General features: G+C 40.7%; 2 protein-coding genes across 3 annotated transcripts in view; one reads left to right on the top strand and one right to left on the bottom strand.

Moving 5' to 3' along the window:
- The window catches only part of insyn2a (inhibitory synaptic factor 2A), a 35,239-nt gene extending 28,202 nt beyond the window's left edge, over positions 1-7,037 (bottom strand). Inside the window, exon 1 of the mRNA XM_017437202.3 lies at positions 6,575-7,037. The gene's annotated coding sequence lies outside the window, so the exon portion shown is untranslated. The remainder of the gene's footprint in view (positions 1-6,574) is intronic.
- Positions 1-9,814, top strand: part of dock1 (dedicator of cytokinesis 1) — a 194,476-nt gene that overhangs the window by 114,785 nt on the left and 69,877 nt on the right. The gene's annotated exons all lie outside the window — the stretch shown is intronic.

A 9,814-nucleotide genomic window follows, 5' to 3' on the forward strand; every position in this document is an offset into this window, starting at 1 on the left:
CGGACGTTTGCCCAAAGCGCCACCTAGTGGACGGTGCGGGAAGTGCGCGAGAAATGCGCGGGAAGTGCGCAAGAGCGTAGAGGGCGGACGCCAGGGTTCCCGCGGTCGCAATAGGCCGAAGCGGCGCTGAGCTGCGAGGGCCGTCCAACGCTGCTTGCAGCTTTAATATTTATTTATTTTTTGTGGAAAATGGGTGAAAAGAATCATGAAATGCTCTTGTATTTTTGTGTAGACAGCCAAAATGCAACGCTTTGAAAGTGAAGATGTCATAGCCCCACCCCTTACATAGCCGACAACCCCCAAGTGTGACAGACAGCAAAAACAGTAATGGCGGATGACAGTCTTGTGTTTGTGCTGCAAATGCTACAGAACCTAGTTTTTGACAGCCAAACTTAGAAATCTGTTATTGGCTAAATGAAGTCAAACTTGTCTTGCACTAAACTGTTCTTTTAGTATCGCTAATTAACCCTGCCTTTGGTTGTGAGACGAAACTAATACTAAAAACAGAAGAACATGCAAACTGATCAACGAAAAACACAAACTGTGGACTTTTGCACTGAGGTTCCGTAATATGGCTGTGAAGATGAAGAACCAATCTATCCAGACTGTAAGCTTACAAACTTAAAGCTGGAATTGCTTATCCAGTGTAATGACAGCAAATTATAGTGCTGTATACACTGCCCCATTACACACATGCATGATAACTCAGCTCTGTGACTACATCCATTGCCAATTTAGAAACCTGTCTCATGTTTTGTGAATATTCAAAAGTTTGTCATTTCTGCCTTCACATGGAAACATCATTTTAGAGATGTAGAATAATTTTTTATTCTCTCTTAAATGGAGTGAAAATGCCACCTTTGCGTTTTCATGTCAACAATCTAAATGCAACCCTTTAAAAACGATGATGTCATAGCCTTACCTCTAATCTAACCTTCAGCCTGAGGGGGTCTCTTCTTCTTCTTGTGTTTACATTTGCACCCAGCCTGGAAGCTTTATTCACATGCTCCACGCCTCATTTCCTGTATTTGGTGTATTTTTGCGGCAGAGTTGTGGCACCACATACAAGCCTGGCATAGCTACTTTAATGCTCGTTTTGAATATTGCAATAATAATAGAATTTACCATACACAAACATTTTCTTCATCTATGCAGTGAAGACCCTTTTCAAATGCCAATTACTTTATTGTCATGAAGTCTGTGATTTATTGCAGTCCTTTGCATAACTACATATTAAGGGCTTGTAATTTAGAGAATGAAGGACAGTTTTTTTTGTCCTTGTTAGTTTCCAGTTATAAAATACCTTGAACACTATTTTTAGATTTCAAGTGATGAAGAAGATGGCCCTGTAATTGTTTGGTTTTTGGATAGCTGTAATTTTAATTAACAGCAGGTCATGGGTCGAGCTAAAACCAGATCCATCTGTAAGAGGAAAAATAAATCATAAATGAGTGCAAAAAATGACTTGCAATTAAAAAAAAGTACTTGTACACTCTTTGCTTAAGATTACTATTTGTAGAATATTAGCAAGAGTTATTTCCATAAACTGATGTTTAGAATGTAAAAGCCAGACTGGAATAAAATTAATCCAGTTTCTAAAAATTCAGAGTGAAGGTGTAGTTCTGTCTAAAGGTGTAAATTTCATAGTGCGACCTTCCAACTCACCCTGTCTTTATAACCGTGCAGAAAAGAAGTGTGATGGCAGTGACACCTTTTTAACAACAGCTCTTAAGTTGGTGCTTGGTTTGTCCCTTCTGGGCTGCTGTAGTAACATTATGACCCAATGTAACAAAGAGAGGGCTTAAAGTTTTGGTTCAAAATAGCTTCTTCTATAATACTAAAAGGTCAACTATTCATATTTTGTACATTTCCTCACCAATGACACCATAGTTTTAAATATACTTTGGCATTTTTTTAACATAGATTGCCACAGACTTTTCACATTGGGTTCAAAGCATTGATGCATTCAAGTCCAGTTTCTGTCCTGGGCACACATTAGCTTCCGTGCTCATCGTGAGAATTTGTGCAGCTTGTTTACCCAGGCTAAGAGACTTTCAATGAGCCTTCTAGACCTTGAAGTGTGTGTTCACATCATTAGAAATTTCTCCCCTCCCCTGCTGTGTAGGGTACTAGAAATTACAGTCATAAAAAGAACATGGTAGTCTGTATTTATGGGCACCTCTTATCCTTGGACTGTAGCCTGCGGACATTGCAGCCTTATTATGTTTTACCGGGCTCGTCCCTGCTGAATTGTGCTTGTTTTGTTTTTTTTTGCCATGTCCCTGCTCGCTGTAGTTAGTCGGCGTATGTGATGTGCTCATGCTCAGGTGGGTTCGTGGGAGTTTGATTAATTTTCCGGAAGCCTGTCCATACATCACTGAGCACACCGGCTACTGTAAATGGAGAGCAGAACCGAGGAAGGGATATATTGCCTGCTCTAATCAGGATGCATCAGATCATTCTTCCTTTTTTTTTCTGCTCTTCATCTTTCTACACAGCTATATATCCCCCTGTCTTTTAACTCAGTTTTTTCTCGTCTTGTCGTTGTATTCCTCCTTGTTGCATGTCTGTTTCAGTCTTTCTCTCTTCTCTTTGCCTTCAAGACACGCTGAGGCTTCAAAGCTGATAGGTAACTAGAGAACTCCCCTGCTGTTCGCACATAGTCATTCCTTGATGAAAAAAGACGCACAAAAAAAAAATCAGAGTTGGAAAGAAGAGGGAAAGACCAGAATAAACAGGTGCAGAATGAAAAGAACGTGGACTTGTCATTATTCTTGGGTGGTGCAGGACTGAATAGGAGTGATATAAAGTCAAAAAGGAAAGACGAAGCCATAAAGAATGACCAGTGAACTTAAACTTTTCTTCCTTTACTTAACAACACCATCTTGAAGTACACTTTTCTAAAAACTTGCCTAAAGGATAGTTGAGCAAGCATAAAACAGAGATGTTGAGATGTTTCTACAATGTGAGAACAGACTAAGAGAAAAACAAATGTGCATTGCATTAAGGCTTTTTTTAAAATTAAAGCTATTGTTTGACCATAAAAATATAATTTTGCATTTATAATGGTCATGTTAAAAGACTTTCAAAAGTGATTTGAGTGACAGGTAATTGCAACACAAAACAGTCATGGTCATTTATATTTTTGTGGCTCAGTTATTGTGGTCCTCCATCACATTTAAACCTGTCAGATTTACTGATATTGATCATGACCTTTGACCTCCACCTAATAAGATCGAAGATCTGTTTCTAAAAGTAATATTGGTGCTGTTGGAGGAACCCTCAAGCCACAAAGGAATTTGTGCTGAAACAATTTGTTGAGCTAAAAAAATTAAATGTGACGATAATTTTGCAAATTATTTTAAGTTTTAAATACGAGCAAAAAAAGAAACTTTTTTTTTCACCTTCTTGAATCTAAAATCTTAAAACTCTTATTGACAAAGTAGGAAATTAAAAATGTGTTACTACATAACAATCAGGCGAACAAATAGTTAATAATGCAGTTACTAATTAAAGCATTAATAAGCAGTTACAGAGCATTAGATGAAAAGGATAATACTGTCTTGTGTATTCCCGAACAGTGAGTCAGCATTTATCTGAACTCATCATTCGTACAGATAATTTGGATTTTAGATATTAAACATTTACCAGTAAGTTACCGGATTTTGAGCACTATGAGCATTTGCAGATACAGAGTTTGTTTTGGCAAATTAAGTTTAGTTTTGAAAGAAGCAAGCTGAGCAACTGGTAAAACGAAATACATTTACTTGAATTAAAGTAAAGCGCTTGATTTTGCCAAATAGTGAGCTTGCTTTGTAAAGTATTTACAAACTCAAGTATAATCTATTTATAAAACATTATAGAATCATTTACATGATAAGTGACGTCACTGAGACCATTGCCTACAGCTAAGTTCATTTACCATAACCCTAGTACTCATAGTTGATTGTGTATATACTATTCTTAAGCAAAGGTTAGGGCAAGGCCAGTGCATAAAACACGTTAGAGGTTTGAACCCTGACTATGAGTCACCAGCACACGGTCTCTCCCACCAAACCTCCAAGAGGCGCTCATCGTCAATCCTCATCCATCCCTCAGAGCAGGACACCAACGCCTCGCTCTTTAGGATGGAGGCAATCAGGGATTTGTGGAGGCGCATTTGGTGAGTTGCCGAGCCCAGATTAGAGCTTGTTTCAGGCATCTGGGCGACCCACATCAAAAAGACAATTTGGACATGGGACCGAGAGGCAGTTTACTCAGGTGATGGGAGCCCCAAGGAGAGCGATAAACGGGAGAATAGACAGCCAGCTGTCCTCATTTTGGCCTGGATGAACACTGGTGGGTACTTGTTACTTTGTTCACTCGTGTTCTTTGGATCCTGTCTACACCTGGCTGGTACCTGTTGTTGGCACGCAGACTCTCATCCCTCAACAACCTTGACCTCATCTTCACAAGGGTGGAATAAACCTCCAGAACTTTAGGCCGCTGAGTCTGGTATGGTTGTCGGAGAGACCTATCTCCATCCATGATAGATTTGTGTTAATACTAGACCACCAGCAAAAAAAGCTTTTAATTTAAACAACATCTGCACTGCCCATGCTTTGGATTTTATGTTTGTGATGGAAACCTGTCAGAATGTTGGTGAGTCAAGGTCTTTTTTTTAACTTTAGCGAAAAATTGTTTTTGTTTTAACACAGAGAAAACTACTGGTTGTGGTGAAAGAATAGCAGCTGGTTTTAGGAAGTAGTAATTGCTATTGTTGAGCTTGAGAAAACTATGGTGCTGATTTTAGAAAGAAATGCTTTTAGCAGGTGATAAACTGCTCAAGGTGATAAACTGAGGACAAAGGACATTTTGCGGTCTGCGGTTTCAGGTAAACATAGGTCACGGGATTCGCTGACGTAAACTGAACACGCCATATTGTAAAGTGGTATCTGAAATAAAATCAATGGTTTCAGATCTCAAAACAACGCAACATGCATTTAGATGATATATTTCTCCTCAACACAGGAAAAATAAAAAATAAAAATCACACAAATTCAGCTCTTCTGCCTCTGGGCCAGTCGGAGCCTCAGCTGACTGGGCACGAACTGCAAAGCAGTGGAAAACACATGCTGTACGCACACTTACACAAGTACACACCAGCACCAAACACTGGTGAGATCAGGTGTGAAGTGACTTCTTCAACATGAGCCACACATTCTCTCCTGGGCGACTAAATGATTCACCTGAACTCCGTGACATTGTTGTGGCGCTCCCTTGGGGGGGGGATGAAATCAGACTTAATTAATAATCCTATTAGCACATGAAAGGCAACATCTGGCTTGTTCCAAAAGCAGTCATTCTTTCTTAGGAGAGTAATTTGTTTCCTGGATGAAAACTCCAGGAAACAGTAGGCCCTGTGAGCAGGGCCTACTGAAGGTGAAGACACTCCGCCCTTCGTTTGGACGCCCTCACAGCTAAAATAATTCTCTGGAAGTTCAAACATAAACTTGAACAGTGAAAGGCAAGCATCTCTTCCTGCTTAATTTCACAAACAAAAGCTATTTGTTCTTCCTGGTTTCTCATCCTCTCTGTATGTTTTTTTCCCCCCTCTCTGTCTGTGGAAAGTGAAATGGAGCAGAGGGGCGATTGTATCAGAGCCTTGATGTGAGCTGTGTTTGAAAGGGAGACGGAGTAATAGCGGGAGGTTTGTGAGGACGAGTGGGACTGACGTTGCTTTCATGTGGCAACTGAAGGACAATTAAGATGTGAGGGTCCCTGCTCTGTCGTTCTGCTGCACACATCACAAACCCACACACCTCAAATCTATAAGGAGATGCTGATTTCACCCCAGTCCATTATTCCAAATGAGCTTTTAGTTAAAGGTTCTGGATCAGATGCAGTGAACTGTCTGCCCAGCTCTCATTATCTGTTCCTCTGCCTTTATATGTGGGGCAAAATATTCATGCAGTGTTTTTTTTTTTCTTCTCTTTGGGTTTGGATATCAGTGTGTGTTTTATGTAATGCTCACTCAGCTGCAAAACTGAAAGGAAATGCAGCATCATGCCAGCCCTTGTACGCAAGCACTGTTTTATCCATGTAGCCGATCCAGTCAAGTTAAATCTGGATCAAAATCCTCTTGGACACAAAAACAACCCTGACCTGCCAGATTTTATAAATGTCAGCAAGCAGTGCCAGAGGGTTTTATTTCATTTTGAACGCTTTTGTTTACATTTTTGTTATTAAAGTTTCCCAAAGTATCCAAATTATTTTTCAACCGCTGCCTCAAATCTCTCCTAACCCCTTCACCCGAGCTGAGGCAACTAAGCATAAAAATCAGTCGGAGATTTACCTCCTTTCATCTGCCGCACATATTTGATTTTCGATCAGCTGACTTGAAGAGAAAATCTTCCGTAGAGAAATATTCCTCGTGGCTTATCCAGGGCTCAGTCCCACTGAGCGAGTAGATTTCTCGGATTTCCCCCTCCAGAGGTTATTCGAACAGACTTTTTCTCTTTTTCGTTTTCGTCTTGCAGCGGCAGACTGAGTGATGAAATAGAAGAGAGAACGAAGGCAAAGGGGATCAACTCACCTCAGACTGTGAAATGCTGACGTAAAGGATGCGATAGCCCAGGTCCCTGGTTGCGCCCATGCATGCCCAATTCCTTAGTGGATTAGAGGCGAAGCTGGAAGAGGTGGCAATTCCATGGCAGAAGTTAGGAGGACGTGTAGGCAGGCGGAGCGGGAGAGGCAGGAGTTGGGAATAGTTGTTGCACATCAGCGTCCCCTTATCCAGTGGCGTTAGGTCCCCCCAAGCTCCAGACAGAGTCAACACTCTCCCTCTGCTCTCCCCTTCTCTTTCTCCTCACGGTGTCGGCTCGTTTTCAGTCACTCACGCATGCATACACACACACACTCACACGCACGCACACACACACACGCACGCACACACCCGCGCTCTGTGGCTGCACTCCGGACGCCTCAGCAACGGAGCGGGCAGAATATCCCCATCGTGCCGCCGCCGCAGTTCCGCTCTCTGGCTTTCTCCTCTTTTTCCCGTTTGTGTGAGTGTTGTGTGGAAGGTGGGTGAGAGACGAAGCGAGAGAGAGGGATTAAGTGAAGGGGGGGGGGAGCGCGAGAGGAAGGGAGGAGGGAAGGTTGCAATGGAGAGCTCCAGGTTTGGCTGCATCTGGCAGCTTCATACTCCATCCCTTTATCTTGTCATCAGTTTAATGAGTTTTTCCGTGTGCGCCGTATTCTCGTTTTTACTTCAGATCACCCACTTCTTCAAGAGCACGAGAACTGATATTCAACTTTGAATGGATTTGTCGAGGCTGCACTTTTCTCCCCATAGCCTGCCAAGAAAGGCAGCGGCAGATGTGTTTCAGGCTTGCCGGTCTGCATACACACCTGTGTCTTTAATTCTTTTGTGTACCCTGACACCCCCGTGGAGTGGGGCTTGTCATGTGTGATGAACCTTGAGAGTTTCATTACAAGTCCATTCACCTTCTGTCGTCTTGATTTTCCCTGAGTCCTCAGAGTTTTCTTTTTTTTGTGTGTGTGTGTAGGAAGACTATTCCATCTGCCTGTCCCCCACTCTCCAGATCTGATTTGTCTGATCTCCTTTCAGCTATTTATCCATCTGTCACGGGGTTAGTCAGTAGTTAACACTGTTTGAGCTGGAAAAGATTTGTTTTCTTATGTAGGAATGTTCACTTTCTGATTAGATTTGGCTGATTTGCGGTGTAATGCTGCAGTATACAGTGAACAACATGAAAAGGAAGGATAGACGCCACGCTCAACGATGCCCTGATCATGGTAAAGTGGACCTGTGCAAGCCTGCTTGGGCGCTTTTAGAGTTGCGTAGCTCACTCTTGCTCTCTAACAGGGAAAGCCCAAGTTCTGCTTTCAGCCTCAGGTATCATGGTAATGAGCTGCAGCTCTCCAGACAGCAGCTGCTGCGAAGTGTGTGGAGACGTCCGCATGTGTGAACAACTTTATAACGATATATTTACCAGTGCAGCGGACAGCATTCCAGCTTTTATTTTCCCACGCTAAAGATCCTTCAAAACCCAAATGAAGTCGGTACATATTATCAGTTACAGTGACCTAAAATAAACAGCAAAACTCAACATATTATAAAATATACATGTATTTTCAAGGTTTGACCAATAACGTAATTTCTCAACGTGTGATATGCATTTTATCAAGAAACGCTAGGCCTTTCTTTTTTGTTTCTATTTATCATATGGTAAAGCCTTGAATAAATTAGCTCAAAATCCGATGCTAAACTGTGCTGATGGGATGAAGAGTAAACATTGGGAGGAAAACATTCTCAACCCTCTGATTCATATTTAATTTAGTCAGTTTCGGAATCACTTAGCCTGTTCCAAATATTCAGTGCTGATTAAAAATTTACAAACTTTTTCCAGTTTTTCACATCCTAAAATGTTAAGTTCATTTTTCACTGAATTCTTAGTAAAAACTTTGTTTGCTTCTTTTAGCTACCGGCAACAAAGGAACAATCTGAAAACCAGATTTTGCTTTGTCATTGCTGTAAATTTTCTTTAGATGCGTTTTTAAAAGGAAAAAAATCACCTATTGAATGATTTGAGGTGAATGAAGTTTGGATGTGTGGTGAACACGAAAGCCGTGAGTATTTTCTGTTAGCTGCAAGAAGGTGCTAAAGGATTTTTTTGAGGCTGAAAAGGAATGAATTCTAGCTGACTCCTACATTCAGTTTGTTTTAAACTTTTTTTTTTCCTCTTGTTGGTCAGTTTTTCAATGAATAACAGCTTTCTCAGTCACACAATAAAAAAAGCTTTTATTGTATTCTGTTCGCCTTCTCTGCTCATCTCACTTTTCTGCAAGTGTACATAAAATACTCCTGCGTCTTGCCTGATCAATACCAGCCTTCTCTGAGCAGTATCGATATCAGAACAATATCAGCACCTTCTTGGCGCGCTAATGAGGCGACGCAGTTTTATGAGGCTTCTTTCTTTGGAGCGACGTCACCGCGCTTTGCTCAAAGTCTCATTATTAAGCTGACGAGCAGAATGAAGCTGAATGTTTTTTAGTAAAGGTGTCAGTTTTTGGGAGTGTTTCACATTTGAAACAGAGTAATGAAATTCTCGTAACAGATAAGCTTAAAAATACTATACTTGAAACAAAAAAGATAATATAGAAGGCTTAAATTCTGCTCCTACTGAAGTAAAAAAGACGTTTCTTCCCTCTGAGTTTCTCTGCTTTGAGTTATGGCAGACTAACCGGCCACATTTATACAGTATGCCGTCTGGAGGCTTCTCGGTTTTCCTCTATCCATTAAACCATGTATACTACAGCAGCTGAATACATATGATTTATCTCAGTTCCTGAAGTAACATGATTTATTCAGTTATGACAATATAAAGTATTTCTTTCTTTCTACTTTCACCGATTTCAGTGTGTGTGCTTTTATTTACAGAACAATCCCCCCCCTGTGCCTTAATGCAGAACTTTACTGGGGTAGCAAAATAAGTTTTCCTCTTCACATTTCTAATTTGATTGTTCTAACTACGAAAAAGGTAGGACATTATGTAAAATTGGAAAAAAATATATCAGAATTAAATTATTTGCAAACCTCACAAACCCATATTTTAGTCACAATGGAACATAGTAAACATGTAAATTGTTTAAGCTAAGAAATTGTTCCAGTTTTTTGAATAACAAAATGTAATTTTGAATTTTATTGCAGCCAACACATTTTTCAAAAGTTTTTACAAGACCAAGAAAAGGCTGTAAAAGTAAGTGCTACAAATAAGAAACAGTTAGTAGAGCATTGCTTCCCCCCCCC

This window comes from Kryptolebias marmoratus, linkage group LG17 (assembly GCF_001649575.2).
Source record: "Kryptolebias marmoratus isolate JLee-2015 linkage group LG17, ASM164957v2, whole genome shotgun sequence".
Taxonomy (NCBI): Eukaryota; Metazoa; Chordata; class Actinopteri; order Cyprinodontiformes; family Rivulidae; genus Kryptolebias; species Kryptolebias marmoratus.